At 42.3% G+C, this 15,897-nt stretch overlaps 1 protein-coding gene and 1 long non-coding RNA gene across 3 annotated transcripts in view; one reads left to right on the top strand and one right to left on the bottom strand.

Annotated features, from left to right (window-relative positions):
- The window catches only part of LOC115382236 (stonustoxin subunit alpha-like), an 829,400-nt gene that overhangs the window by 486,640 nt on the left and 326,863 nt on the right, over positions 1–15,897 (top strand). The gene's annotated exons all lie outside the window — the stretch shown is intronic.
- On the bottom strand, positions 10,467–11,243 carry LOC115382256 (uncharacterized). The gene is made up of 3 exons (XR_003930516.1): positions 11,167–11,243; positions 10,732–11,058; positions 10,467–10,552 (listed from the first exon to the last, which is right to left on the bottom strand). It is a non-coding gene; the product is annotated as an uncharacterized LOC115382256 (long non-coding RNA).

The raw sequence follows: 15,897 nt of genomic DNA, 5'->3' as shown, positions 1-15,897 counted from the left end.
TTATGCGCTGCTGTGAACTCCATAGAAACAACAAATACTTGAAGAACATAAGAATATTATTAACTGTAAGCAATCTAATAATTTTTCAGTAATGTTTCTTTAGTTTTTCATTCAAAAAGTAGACGAGGTCACACAGCCCAGCCTCTTCAGCCTCTGAGTGCCCTGTGTTTACACCTTGATCGTGTTTGCACTTTTTTTTATTTCTGTTAATTTATTTTACCTTTTAATGTGAACAGCAAAGGCTTGTTTTAAGATTCACTAGGATTTAACTTAATTGAAAACACATATTTATTTTAATTTTATTTTTTGTGTTTGTTAAAGCTTTATTTTAAGATTGTGGCTTTCTGTAAGACTCAGCACTTAAGTAATGTTAATAAATGCTGACAATAACACAAAGTAGTCATAATTTCAAAATTTCTGTCAACTTGTAACTTTTTTTTTTTTTCATAAACACGGTGGGCTTCTCAGTCCAACCACCAGGCTTAGCAAGTTTTCTGGGGGAAACCCTGCTAAAGAGAAAATCATTCAAAGTTCTCGTACACAAAATCTTCATCCGACAGATATTTGTCCATTTTACACTACACTGGCAAAAAAAAGCGCCGTATAGCCTCAGGTTGCCCCGGAAACAATGAGCCGTATTGTGCATGCGCGCGGCAGCCGTGAACAAAGCTTTCAGTCCAGAGGCGTCTGGCAGTGTGAGGATGTTTATTCCAAGAGCAGATATCAGAAGCATGCGTTAGGATCGGCAGTCGAAAAAACACACACACAAAACAACACTGCGGCTTCCGTAGCTCTCGTCACACTACCGCCTAGACATATAGACATAGATATCCAGATGTAGGTGTCTAGATATGCGTAGATGCCAGAACTTATCCTTTAAATGAAATTTAGATTAGGTTGTAGAATAACAAATGTGATTGTGAATAAATGACATTTTGAAATTTGATCATTGTCTATTATTTCAAGCTTTGTTCTGTTTTTGTAGAGAAGGTGAATTTTAGTAGATTTAGGTTACAATCAAATTGTATAATGTCTAATAAAGATTCAAAGTGTACGTCAAATTCATGTTTTTTAATGAAAATTCCACTCTGTCTTGTGTTCTTTTATCAAGGTAAGAAAGGGTACAACTGACGTCTGCACCCTGAATGAAACCGACATCTCAAATGCTGAACAGATTGTACAAGCCCTCAAGTCAATGCTGGTGGCAACGAAGATAATGTGTGAAGAAAAGAACCCAACCATTTCCAACAGTGCTCTGCTCCATGCCCAGCTTTTGAGTGACACAACCAGCATCACAGAAGACTCCCCACTCATCAGAGAGATTAAGACCACCATCCACCAAGATCTGCTGAAGCGTTATGACTCCACAGAGGAGAAACACATTTTGCACATCTCGTCAGCCTTAGACCCCAGGTTTAAGTCTCTGCAGTTCCTGTCGCCAGAAGATGTTCATGCCACACATGCCAAACTGATGACAATGTCTGCTGCTCTGAAGGTATTGTTAAAAGGATTTTAATGGAAACAGTTTATTTTCTCTTAGCTTCCTTCTAATCTTTTGTAATATAAGTACTGCCACATTGCCATTATCTAATCAATAAATGCACAATAAGGCTTGCATATAAATGTAAACTTAATCGTAATAGTTGATTTGATATGACCTAAAACATGTTTTGAAATTATAATAGTCATTGTTCATTTTCTTACAGGAAGATGCAACAATGGATGACTCTCAGGTGAGCTCTCTTTCTACCCATGACGAGGAGGGAAGCACTGAGCAGCAGCAGACTCAAGACACCAATGCACACACATCAAAGAGGAGGAAGTCTGCACTTGAAGATCTCCTTGGGCAGACGTTCAAGACCACCCACCATCAACTTTCAGCTACTTCCATAGCTGAAACAGAGGTCAAGCGATACCTAGACGCCCCACCCCTACCACTGACTGATGACCCATTGGACTGGTGGAAACATCATGCTCAGGCCTACCCACTCCTTGCCAAGCTGGCCCAAAGACATCTGTGTGTCCCAGGGACTAGCGTACCCGCAGAGCGGGTCTTTTCGACTGCTGGTGGCATAATCAGCTCTCAGAGAAGCTGTCTCAGCTCTGAGCATGCTGACCAGTTGCTCTTCCTGAAAAAGAACATGCAGTTTTGAAATATATGTGCAGTACATGATTAGGTTAAACTCAAAACAAGTTCAAGCACCAAGCACAAGTTCAATGTTTTCAGGTTTTGAAGTTTACATAGAACAAATTGATATCAGTGTTAGCACTGAAATTTATGTGCAGTCTGCAGAGCAGCTTTAGGTTAAACTTACAGTGATAAGTAAGAGTTGAAATGTGTGTCCAGATTTTCATAGACCACCCAGCTGATTGAAGTTCTAATGCACTGACAGTGACCACAATGTTTATTTTTCACATGCATGGATATACGCTTTTGCAAGCTCCGAAGAAGAGCTACTGTGCACTTTGTTTTACTGTTTTCACTCATTTCACGTGTATTTTTTTATGTGAAATTGACAGCATTTTGTAATTCATTTGAAATGTTTTCTGGTCAATAAATTCTAAATATCTTCAGTGACATATTGTGGTGTATCGTGAATGACATCTATTGCAATGTATCGATTATCGCAGAATCGCTGTACCGTGATATTATCATTATCGTGGGCAAAATATCATGATAGTATCGTATCGTGAGGTACCTGGTGATTCCCAGCCCTAATTTCCATGTTAGTTGTTCATCCAGCAATACACCTAAGAACTTAATTTCCTTTGTTCTCTCGATCTCTATACCTTCCACTGTCAGTGTTGTGTCAACGTCTGTCCTTCTGCAACTGAAAATCATATATTTGGTCTTACTGATGTTCAAAGATAGTTTGTTAGCGTTGAACCATTTTATAACAATCTGAAACTCTTTTTCTACAATTTCTAATACTTCATTTATATTGTCTCCAGCATAATACAAAGTAGTATCATCCGCAAACAAGATGCATTTCAATAAGCTGGAAGCAGTGTTGATGTCATTGATGTAAAGAAGAAAGAGTACTGGTCCAAGGACGGATCCTTGAGGAACCCCACAAGTTACGTTTCCATTTTTAGATTTTATATCGTTGATTTGAACAAATTGTTTTCTGTCTTTTAAATAGCTTTTGACCCATTCGTGAGCAACACCTCTTATACCGTACTTATGTAATTTATACAGCAATATGTCATGATCTGGAGTATCAAATGCTTTTTGAAGATCTACGAAGACACTTACTAAGAAACGTTTCTTGTCCATTGCATTTGTAATTTCTTCTGCCAGTTCCATAATTGCTGTGGCGGTTGAGTGATTAGTCCGAAATCCATATTGATTGTTATTTAAAATGTTGTGTTTAACAATAAATTTATTTAATGTGATCACAAATAATTTTTCTAAAATTTTTGAGAGCTGAGGAAGTAACGATATAGGTCTGTAATTGGAGACATCATTTTTATTTCCTTTTTTGAAAAGTGGAATTACTTTGGCTATTTTCATACTCTCTGGAAATGTTCCTGTGGTAAATGACAAGTTACAGATGTATTTAAAGGGTTCAATCACAACATCTATTATTTGTTTTATCAGTGACATGTTCATGTCTGTATAGTCATTGGAATTTTTATTTGGAAATTTACGAACAATACTGAATATTTCATTTGCTTGTACAGGCTCAAGAAAGATGCTACGTTCATTATTTTGTATTATTCCACTATTTATGTTTTCGTCTGGGATATTTTGAGATAGATTTTTTCTTATATTCACAAAGTAATTATTAAATTCCTCTACAATGTCCTGTTTTTCAAAAATGTCTATTTTGTTTTTGGTTATATGGTTTGGAATTGTGGGTTTAACCTTGCCTTTGTGCAAGACTGTGTTAATTACACTCCATGTGTTTTTTGTACTATTTTTGCTTTTCTCTATTAATTTTGTGTAGTAATCCTTTTTCTGCTGTCTTAGAATTGATATCAGTTTATTTTTATATTTTTTATACCGAACCTCGGCTTCTTTTGTTCTTAGTTTGAGAAACATTCTGTAGAGATAATTTTTTTTCTTACAGGCGTTTTTCAGACCACTTGTCATCCATGGGTTATTAATAGTATTTTTCTCGACACAAGCAACTTTGGTTATTTTGCAATTTTTGTTGTATAAATTAATAAGTATCTCCATGAAAGTGTTGTAGGCATTATTTAAATCTCCTGTATAAACTTGCTCCCAATTTTGTTTCTTTAAATCCTCTCTGAATGCCTCAATGGCTTTATTGGATTTGTCTCGTATAAAAATTGAAGTTTTTTCTCGTTCAGGGGTAATGCACAATTTTTTAAAAATAGTAAATACAGGTAGGTGATCACTCACATCGGTCATAAGAATGCCACTAATTATGTCTCCATGTAAAGTTGTGTATATGTTATCAATGATGGTTGCGCTATGGGTAGTAATTCTAGTTGGCTTTGTAATCATAGGACATAGTCCTGCCATCTGCATATAATTCTTAAAGTCATTTGACGCTGCATTATTACCCAGATCAATGTTGAAGTCACCACAGACTATAATTGCCCAGGGCTACACTGCTTTCGCCATCCAACTTTGGGCAATACTAGAGGGCGAAGAAGCACTAATACCCCCTCCTATCGGAAAAAAAAAAAAATTGACTAAAAATGGTCTTACTATAGCCTTACCACTTTATAAAGTAATTAAAAAATTAAAAGTAAATTAAAAAAAAAAAAAAAATATATATATATATATATATATATATATATATATATATATATATATATATATATATATACATTGGTGTAAATATAGACTTACCAATTTTTAAAAGTGGAAATTAGGAATTATTTTTTCAATTTTCATTAAAAATAATCGTACTATAGCATTAACACTTTCTTAAAGTTGAAATTATAAAAAAAAAAAAAAAAGCAATATTCACTAAACATTTGTCTTACCCCATTTTTGAAGTGGAAATTAAGAAATTTTTCTTTTCAATTTTCAAGAAAATTTGTCTTACGATTGCCTTACCACTTTTGTGGAGATGACGAAAAAAAATGTAATTTTCACTACGCTGTGGAACACCAACAAATAATATTGTAGCCTTATGACTTTGAAGCAAATACTGGGAACTACTTTTTCTTTTGAAATCACTACGCCCAGACGTTATGTTTAGTAAGTAGTTCCATCTTAGCAATCTTTGCAAAAAATGCTCAATCTGGTAATTTTGCATTAATATTTCACAGCGTAGTGAATATGCAGATTATAACGTGTCCGCCAAAGTTGTTTTGGGGTTGTTAGATTGTGTATTTGATGAGTTTGACGAGGGAAGCAACTGTACCGTCCATGTCCATTATGTCCACCGTGAAGCTCTCCTCAGACCTACCGCTGAATAAACAACAGCTCGCCCTCACAAAAAAAGTAAGTAGGCTGTTCTAAATGACTACCAAATTGCCCTAGATGGGCCAATTTGCCAAGATGTTGAAGTATCGCTTTAAGCCCCCGTCAGAGCAGCTGCACCCTGGATTTTGGTCTGGGCGCCAAGGACACAATGACAGTTTTACACCTCTGGGAGCAGGGATCGAACCGCCAACCTTCCGGTTATGAGACGACCTGCGCCAAAGCTGGGGAACAATAGTCTGTCTAGGGGGGGGAAGAAGGGAAAAGAAGGGGAAGAAGAGGGGGAGAAAGGGGGAGAAGGAAAAAGGAGGAAAAGAAGGAAAAAATGGAGAAAAATGGAGAATTGAGCACTTCTTTCAATTTTGCTTGTCTTTTTGCTGCTTTTATGATCTACTTGGAGCCAATTTCTTCCTGAAATTTCAAATATACAGGGAAAATTTTTCAGTGCCTGTGTGCTTGATGGGGAAGATGTGACTCCGAAAGTCACAGGTTCAAGCCCCGCTGATGACACAAATATGAGAACTACTTTTAAGCGGCTGTTGCTAAACTTTGACATAAAACTAAGTTTGTTATGAAAATATTAGTCACTTTTTGTACATTTATTGTCTGGTCAGACTTGCTTTTATAACTGTGATATTTACAAAGCTACATAAGAAGACAGGCTTTCTTTAAAAAGCTTTTCTAGTTGTAATGATACCCTCATAAAGAACAAGGTAAATTTTATCAGTTACAAAATGATTTTAAATACATGATCTTGGCCTGTCATATTATCTCTACATTGCAAAAAGGTCTGTTTGTTTTACTTTACTAAACAGATATTTATGTGAATAACAAACCGAAAGCACTGCTGCAAAAATAAAGGCCAGATTTATTGAAAAATACAAACATATCATTTGAGTATGACACAAAGAGCTAACTATGCACACCAAAGTATTTCCACACAATTATATACAACACTATTTAAAAAAAAAAGATTAATAATAATAGAATAGCCGTGCGAAGAACATGTAAAACTATTTACAACATTCAGAGTCCCAGACTCCATCACTCCTTGGTCCTCTTCTGCCGCATCTCTTGCATCCACTGGTCAAGTGGCACACCAGCATTCTGTGGGCAGGACACATGACCATAGTACTGGCTGTGCCCACTGTCCTTGGTGCGGGGCTGGTGACACTGGCCACATTTGTTTTCTTCAACCGTCCGTTTGTAAGCCCTGCGAGTGGGGGGAGGAGGAGGAAGAGGGCCAGCAGATGCAATTGGTCCCGGCATATGGACTAGTGGAGCCCGGAATATGGAGGGGCTTGTGGAAAGTGTGGGATTGAAAACAACAGGTACAGGGATCAACATAGGCTGTGGTAGCTGTGGTGGAAGTGGTTGTGGTTGTTGTTGTGGTGGTGGTGGTGGTGGTGGTGGTGCCTGCCTGGGAAAGATCTGCCTCTGAGCAGACAGCCTTGGGCGAACTGCTGGTGGAGCACTCACAGATGGCGATGCAGGGTGTCTTCTCTTGAGTATAGCCTGCCCTGTGTTGTATAATTTTATAATATTCTTTACATCATGCTTATTATATTATGTTATTTACTATTGTTCATGTAATGCATGACTCTGTTAGTTATAGTGTGCTAGTAGACACAGGCGTAGAAAAGACATGTATCCTTTTTCTGTTTGCCAGCCTGCCATGTTTTATTTTTACGGCAGCCTCTTGGCAGCTGGACAGTTTGTTTTTTCAAAAGTCAAGACTTTAGGTCAATTGTCTCTCTGTCTCCCTCTGGTGCAAATGAGGCTCATTGGACAAGAAATGTGACACTATGATTTGTTGCACAACACCTGGCATTTGGAGACTTGGAGGCTGAGAGGGCCTCCCAAGGGGTCACGGAAATTGACCTTTGTAGGGAGGGGGGAACAATTGTGTCTTGAAGGAGACTCAACGAATGTTTGAACAATTGTGTCTTGAAGGAGAACTAATTAAGCAGCAACGAACCCCCAAGAAATAGTATAAATAGATGGAGCGGAGAGCGATCGGCGCATCAGTTCTTTTGGTCAACCTGACTGCCAGGAGGGTTTTTTGGGAATAAAGTCCTCCTTTTGCATTCTGACTCTGACTCTGCCTGATTTTTCTGAGGAGAACTACGATGGAAGACTTCAAGAACCAAGAATGGATATACTTGAGGATTTTACATTTTTTCTGGAATATATGTTTGTGGGGTTTTTTGCACCGTGACTGGCCTAGGATACTTTTTAAAATAAAATTCCACGACACCTGCTGTGCTTTCAGGGAAGTTGTACAAAAGTTTCGGGCCAGGATGTATTGGTGCAGCAGTGGGTCGTACCAGAGGTGGTAGCAGAGGCGTGGAAGCTACAGGAATTGGGGCAGGCAGATTGACCCCCTGCAGCAAAATTCTGCAGTCCTGTCGCTTTAGTCTTTTATTGTGCCACTGCGTCAGAGTTGTTTGGTTGACTGCATACAGCTGAATGGTGGTATCCTGCATTACCATGCCGTTGCCAAGGACCAGCTGCCTAATTTTGTTGTAGTCCCTGAGAATCAATGTCCACCTCGTGAGAGCATGTCCATCCTTTTTTGGGGGGCTCTTGTGAATGTTGCAGAGCTTTATGAAGACTGATTCCACCAGGCGACAACAGTCTGGCCACTGGGCAGGAGATCCCGAGGAACCGAGGACACAGCGGGTCATGCTCTCCACCCCTGGTGTAAATTCTGCTTTGGACTTGGGTTGTTTATACCGCCCGGTGGTCAGGCGCACTTGGTGCCGAGCGGCGTGGGCCACACGCTGCTGATCATGTGGCAGTAAATTTTGCCACAGAGCAATGATGGTGCTGGCCTGCTGATTAGAAAGGGTCTGTGCATTTTCAGTCCACAGTGCCACCAAGTACTCTGCCAGGCTGTTCACTCGGTCCATCCCTGGAATATTATGCTCATCCACAGCCTGACAATGTAACAGTAAATGGACAATTAAAAACAATCCTATTACAAGCAAAAACATAACATTTAAGTGCAATATAACCTGATATTACCTCCTGTTCAGGTGCTGCTGGGCTCATAGCTGGTGGCCTGCAAGGAACATCAGCTGAAGCAGTGGAGACAGAGGTGGTGATGGTGGTGGGAAGAGGAGCAGCAGAGGCTTTGCTGGAAGTGGAACATGATGCACCACTGGACTGTTACAGAAGATAAGATGACCATTAGTAATAGACCGTTGTAATAAAAAAAATATGGTATCCAAGGATTAACAAGAACATCCCACCTGTCTGTGAGAGTGTGCCCGGCTCTTTGCAAATGGAGCAGAGGAAGTAGCAGAGGGAGCAGAGAGAGCAGCAGGTGGAGCTGTGGCAGTGGCAACAGCAGTGGTGACAGTGGGAGGGAGAGGCGCAGAGTCTGAGCTGGTGGTACTCAAATCCACAGTCTGAAAAAGATTGTATCACAAATAAAACTTTATACTCAACCAAAAATAAAACACATTAAAAGTCATTTTAGAATATCATAAGTAGCAGGTGTTCCAGATAAGACTATCACCAATACTCACAGCAACTGTAGAGGTCAGCAGAGCAGCTGGAAGGTGGGTGGGAGCAGGGAGGCATGGGGCAGACGAGATGGGATCAGATGCAGGAGGTTGGGGAAAGGTGGGGCTTTCCACAACACAGACTGGGGAGGTGATGGTTGGTGGTGGCTGAGAAGATGGGCTTGTGGTGTCCAAGGATCCTACGGTGGGGTCTCCGTCTGCATCTTCAAGGCCTTCGTCTTCAAACTCCCCCTCTGTGCCAATGTCCTCCAGCAGCTGGTCGGTCTCCTCGGTGTCAGGCTCTGTGTTCTGCATGGCCCTTCCTGTCTGCCTGAACAGGTAATCGATACCTATCAGCTCTCCTGGGATAGAAAGTAGAAAAGAAAATTGATAAAAAAAAAAAACAATGGCAACTAATTAATCATGTTGTTTTTTATGTATTTAAGAGCACATGAGGGGAAATTCTGAACTCAACCCGTGTACACAGACGGAGGTTGGAAAGAAGGGACGAGTTTCCTTCCGAGCACCTTGGTACTGTAGGTGTTGACACAGGGAACAAGGTCACCTGAGTAGCTTCGCAGTGACGAGGTCTGGACTGCCAGAGAGGCAGCTTCTCTGTCCTGGTTCCATCTGTTGAGGCCATCCAGGAGGTACAGCTGGAAATTCACACTGTTGGCACTTGTTCCTAAAAATAGATTAAAACAAATAAACACTGTAAGCAGTTGATTTTTTTTTTTTTTTTTTTGAGTTTGCAATACAGACACTGTGTCTCCATTGCAATAATGTAAAGCTTATCACATTTACCTTGCTGATGAATAAGGGATTAATACAAACCTGGAATGAACCTCTGTAGACGACAGTGGAAAGATTCCAGTGACGACGACCCCCTGGCACATCGGTATTTTGGGAGAATGATGCCCTCCTTGGTGGTGGTACTTCCAGTCTGGGTGTACAGGAGCACACCTGGTTGGTCTTGAATGCATTTTATGTGCCTTTTCTGGACTCTCCAAATGTTCTGCATCCTCTCCTGGTCTAAGAGAGGCACACCAAGAAGGTCTCTGCCCTTCACACCCATCAGCTCGTTAAGCAGCCCCTCAATCATGATGACGGTCTGTGGCTCTCCTCTTGTCCGTCTTCTGCAGTGCAGGGCCAGGTCCTCTTTGGTGATCTGCTGGTCCACCAATTTATCAGTGAGGAACACCTTCTCTCCTCAGCTGCTCCCTCTTGGCCCTCCGCAGCAAGGAAACATCACCGCTGTCCCACTCAAAGATGCAGCAGGACAGCTTGGCCATGAAGGTGGGGTACAGGGGATGTGCCTCATTTGTGCATCCAGACGCCAGCCGCCGCACGAAGTGGTAGATGTCAAGTTTTACAACAACATCTGGCCACCCACCAAACCTCTCTTTCAGCTTTGTCTGTTCTCCTTGCTGCGTGCAGCAGTCAGTGTCAACATAGAGGAGCTGAGGAGGAGCCACTCCAGCATCACTGTAGCGCCGGATGAGCCCAGCAGCTCCATCATGTGGAGCCCAGGACCCTCCTGAGCAGTCAAGACACTGATGAGGATTTGGCCCACCTCATTACTCACTGATGAGAGCCACAGACCAGTCCCTCTGGCAACGCCAGACAGTTTTTTGGTGATCTATAATGACACAAAAGCCCACATACAGTGTTGTGATTTGAGATGGGAAAAAGCACATTAGTATCACATTTCATCTTCATAAAAACACAGCATTCAGAGTTGAGTTTAATATTTAGTGTTGTCATATATGACTGAAAATAATAATTTCATATCGAAGGATGTCCATCGAAGTGATCTACCTTTTTGGTGGAGTCCATTTTCAGGATGGTGCCAAATGTGGACGTTATTGTGGTTTTAATGTGGTCCAGCCTGCTCAAAATGTCTGGCCCATACAGAGCCAACATCCAGCGGTGACTTGGTACTGCTACTGGCTCAGAGGCTCCTGGAATGTGACGGGGAGCAAGCTGGGCCGAGCTGCAAAGTCAGAGCATGCCCCAAGATATCGGCAGAGGCGCTTCAGCCACTCCTCGCTGTGGTTTTCTTTCAGCTGTTTCACCAAACGTGTGGGGCTGTTTCCCAGCGTCCTCTCCCTCAAAAACCTAATGACACGGATGTCACATGCAAATCTGGTAAAAGAAAGAGAAAGATAAACAAAAGAGACACGCAGAATTAATAAACACAGTTAACGATCAATCTGCTTTGATTCCAAACATTTATCAATCTGGTTTACTCACTTCTGCGTCAGGATCAGCCTGAACTCCAGCCTGTGAGCCATATCCAGCTGGTCAAGGATGGTCTTGCTGGAGGAGATGTCATTTGTTTTGCACCCAACTGAGTTGCATCTCAGAGTCTCTGTGATTAAAATGTAATTACTGTCAATATCCAAGACTTTGCGCGCTCTCTTGTGGACACCAGCACCTGTGAGCTGCTTTCTGCACACAGGGCAGAGCAGCCTCACTTTCCACAAGTGATACGGCATCCACAGGAGGAGCTTGTGGGTGAAAAACCGCTCTGGAGTAGGAGCCCGATGGTAAATAAGAGCAGGCTCTGGTGGTGCGGACCACAACTCCAGGTCTACTCGCAGTCGCTGGTTTTTCCAGATGGCGGCTGAAATCCATCTCTGATCCTGAGCTGGTATATTTTTTTTCATCTCCGCTGGCAGCCAGTAAAGCTCAGAACCTGGAGCTGTCTGTGCTTCTCCTGCTGGAGCGTGAACAGGGTCGGATGTGGAGAGCTCAGAGGGAGCAGTCGGAGGTGGAGCAGTCGGAGGTGGAGCAGATGGGACACACGCAGAGGTCGTAGCAGAGGACAGTGGGATTGGAGGAGCTGAGGATGAGGCTGATGCTTCCTAATTGTTTCAAGACAGCAATGTGAAGACAAAATAATGAGGATGCCATTATTACTTTAAGTTTTGTAAAACATCAATGGAAAGAAAGTAACTGGAGTGAAAACTTCCTCAGCGCTCTCTCAGTCGCTGGTGGGATGGAGGTGGCAGAGGGCCGCTTTGCCACAGGTGAGGGAGGAAGAGACAGAGGAGAGACCGTCTGAATAAATGTCCTGGGACTGCGGGCAGGCGACTGTGCTCTGCTTGTCGTGGCACTTGCAGGGGTGCTGGAGGACACAGAAGAGCTGGAGGCCTGATGAGAGAGGGAGAGAGAACAGCTAAAAACATCATCCATTGAAATGAGCCGGACAACACCGTGCTGCTGCTACATTACCTCGCTGACATGTTTTCTCGCCAAACTCAGGTTTGGTGTCAAGGCAGCACCATGAGACGTGGCAAACCTTGACTTTGTAAACGGCAGAAAAAGTTTGATAGTGTTTCCTTCAACATGTTTTCTCTAAATATTTTTGCAATTACCAACACCTGTAACATCATTAACATTTACCGATGCCAAAGTCAAAGGGGCTCTGGGAGCAGTCTGTCCAGATGATGTTGTTGACGGACCTGGACAATCTGGAGCGCTGGGGGATGTGACCGGGACACTGGCGGAAGGCTGCAAGAGCACAGGGAAGAAAAATTCATTCATTCATACAGAATAAAACACATTCATTTCACGAGATACCAACATACCTTATTTGCATGGAAACCGCAGCTACAAGTTTGCGGCTGGCCAAATAAAGACGATCGTCCCCTCCGCTGCATAGGGCATTTCTCAATCTAGAATGCAATTTGAATATATCTTAATGCCTCACACTTTTTTAAATTAAGTTTATTCTTAATAAGTGCACACTAAATGCTGATTATTATGTCCAACATACCTTGACATAGAGATCATGCCACTTTTTCTGGCGTGGTGCTGGTCTATTGCCCGCCTCAGAGGGCCAAACGCCAGAAGCAGCAAACCTTCGTAGGCGGGAAACCCATTCGTCATCCCCCATCGCTCTGTGTTTCTTGTGTTTGGAAGCCATCAACCATTAACAGAGGAATACATGCACACGTTACACCAAGAAGTCCAGTGAGAGTTTATACCTAATAAATAGCTACTACTAATATGTGTTAAATTGCTGTCATTATTATTTGTAGGTACATAAGTTCAAAAAGCACAAATTCTATTATATCGTATGCATATACTGCAAATTAATAAAAGATTGTCAATGAAATTTCTCAGCTGATATTTTTGCTAATAAAACAGCACAATGAAGCTGCAGTAAAAAAAGACTTCAGTCATTGCAGTTACAGGCCAGTCGGGCCTGTAAAATGTGTCCCTGCAGCTCAGAGAAGCTCTCCGAAATTGTAATATATAAAAACTGTATAGTTTAATTGGCACACTGCATAATCAAACAATACTCACATGGCTATGATAATAATTGCAACAAAAACAGAACTTTAAATAGCTAAAACAGCTGAAAAAACTCGACGTACTCTGAAGTGGAAAAAAACAAGCATCGAAATAACAGAATAAAAACAAGCATGGATAACACGAATGAATGAAAAAACTCTCCAGAGTCATTACGTCAAGTCACCACGATGCCACGACTGTTTCTGTCTTGTGATTATAACAGTGTCGTATGTGTAGCTTATTAATATAGACTAAATGAAAGTTAATATCAACTTACCTTGATGTGCAAATCCACTGTGTTTTTCCACGGAGTTTGAGGAGGGGGAAAAGGGGGAGGGGGGCGCACACCGGGAGCGGGTCCCATCCTGACTTGATACATGTCCTGTCATTGGTTGTTTAGCGAGCTCGTAGTAAGCTGGACACCGACTCAGAAGAGACGTCGGTTGGCTGAACAATTCTGGGGATGGAGAGACGCGATTGGCTGCTTTGAGAAATTCTGGACAATCGAGATGTGGATTGGGTCGGCAATTCTGGGCTGGAGAGAAGGAGATTGGCTGAAAAAGCTGGAGATGCGGAGACGCGATTCGACGAGGAAAAGCAGCCGGACGGCTCCCAGGTAGCGCCACTGTCTGAGCAACTGTCGCTGTTGACAGAAGTAAAATCATTTCACGAGTTCTGGTTCCTTGGTATTTTTTATGTTTTTATACATGCTTCTACATGCTTTATAAAGCAGTGTTTTTCAACCACTGTGCCGCGGCACACTGGTGTGCCGTGAGATATTGTCAGGTGTGCCGTGGGAAATTATCAATTTTGTGTCTCTGAGGTCTCGCGCCTGGCAGAATGTAGTAGCTACTCTTCCATACCAGGTAGCTGCTGCTGGTGCTTTGCGCTTTGAGACAAGTGAATTAGTCATGCATGTATGCAGCGGCAGGTGGCATTGACGGTGGCATTGTGGATAGCAGGACGACGGTGAAAGCAATGGATAAGTTTTTGAAAAATGCGGACTCGGAACTGGACCCTGGACAAAATGTGGACCCAGATGAAGGCCCTAGTATGAGTGGAAGTCAAAAGAAAGCAAAGACAGTGACGTCCAGCAAAGGTTCCGGCACGAGGCAATACAACGAAAGCTATATTTCATTTGGATTTACTTTTACAGGAGATGCGACGGCACCAACTCCGTTGTGCTTAGTATGTGGTGAAAAGCTCTCCAACAGCGCCATGGTCCCAAGTAAGCTTAAATGCCATCTCCAAACAAAACACCCATCACTTCAAAACAAAAATGTGGAGTATTTTGTTCGCCTGCGTGACCATACGGAGAAACAGGCAACTTTCATGAGAAAAACTGCAAAAGTAAATGAGAGAGCCCTTAAAGCCAGCTACCACGTTGCTGAACTTGTGGCTAAATCAAAAAAGTCCCACACTGTGGCAGAACAATTAATACTTCCGGCCTGCAAAGCCATTGTAAATGAGATGCTCGGACCCGAAGCGGCAAAAGAAATAGCCAAAGTCCCTCTCTCAGATAACACAATTTCCAGACGTATTAATGAGATGTCTGCGGACATTGAAAGTGTGGTTATGGATAAGATCCGTGTCAGTAATAAATTTGCGTTGCAACTTGATGAATCCACTGATATAAGTGGACATGCTCAACTCTTGGCCAATGTGCGTTTTGTGGATGGAGACGCAATCAGAGAAAACTTTTTCTTCTGCAAGGCTTTGCCAGAAAAAACAACAGGAGAGGAAATTTTTCGGGTCACATCAGAATATCTGGAAAAAGGAGGACTGAAGTGGGAAAACTGCACGAGTGTCTGCACTGATGGAGCTGCAGCCATGGTAGGGCGCACCAAAGGCTTTGTAAACAGAGTGAAGGAAAAAAACCCAGATGTGATCATTACGCACTGTTTTTTACACCGCGAAGCCCTCGTAGCCAAGACTTTACCAGCAGACCTCGTTCCTGTGTTGGATGATGTTGTGCGCATGGTGAACTTTGTGAAGTCACGACCCGTGAAAAGTCGCATATTTGCAGCTTTGTGTGAGGAAATGGGAGCAGAGCATAAAGTCTTGCTGTTTCATACGGAGGTCCGATGGCGGTCGCGGGGCAAGGTGCTGGCCCGTGTGTATGAGCTGCGAGAGGAACTTAAGGTGTTTCTGACAAATGAGGGGTCCGATCACGCAAAGCTGCTTGCGAGTGATGAGTGGTGTGCAAGGCTGGCATACCTGGCAGATATTTTTCATCATCTGAATGAACTGAACACACGAATGCAAGGCCGAAATGAAAACCTGCTCACATGTACAGATAAAATAAATGGATTCCGTGCAAAGGTGCAACTCTGGCAGCAACATGTGGAAAGTGGCAATCTTGAAATGTTCCCACTCACCAGTAAATGGCAAGATGTTAATACTGTTGCACTGTGTGAGATAATAGTTAAACATTTGAAATTTCTTGAGGAGAAGATTTCATTTTATTTCTCCTCAGTCTCCACGGAGTGCCTTGACTGGATCAGGGACCCATTCAGCTCAGCATCAGCTGTTGGAAAGGACATGACTTTACAGGAGGAGGAGGAACTAACTGAACTGAGACAAGATCGTGGTTTCAAGCTAAGTTTTGCTGATCTACCTTTGGACAGTTTTTGGTTGGCAGCTGCCAAGGAGTTCCCTCTGCTGGCCAACAAAGCTATTTTG

This window comes from Salarias fasciatus, chromosome 23 (genome assembly GCF_902148845.1).
Source record: "Salarias fasciatus chromosome 23, fSalaFa1.1, whole genome shotgun sequence".
Classification (NCBI taxonomy): domain Eukaryota; kingdom Metazoa; phylum Chordata; class Actinopteri; order Blenniiformes; family Blenniidae; genus Salarias; species Salarias fasciatus.
Note: the sequence above shows the minus strand (reverse complement) of the source record. Positions and strands in the feature narration are given on the sequence as shown.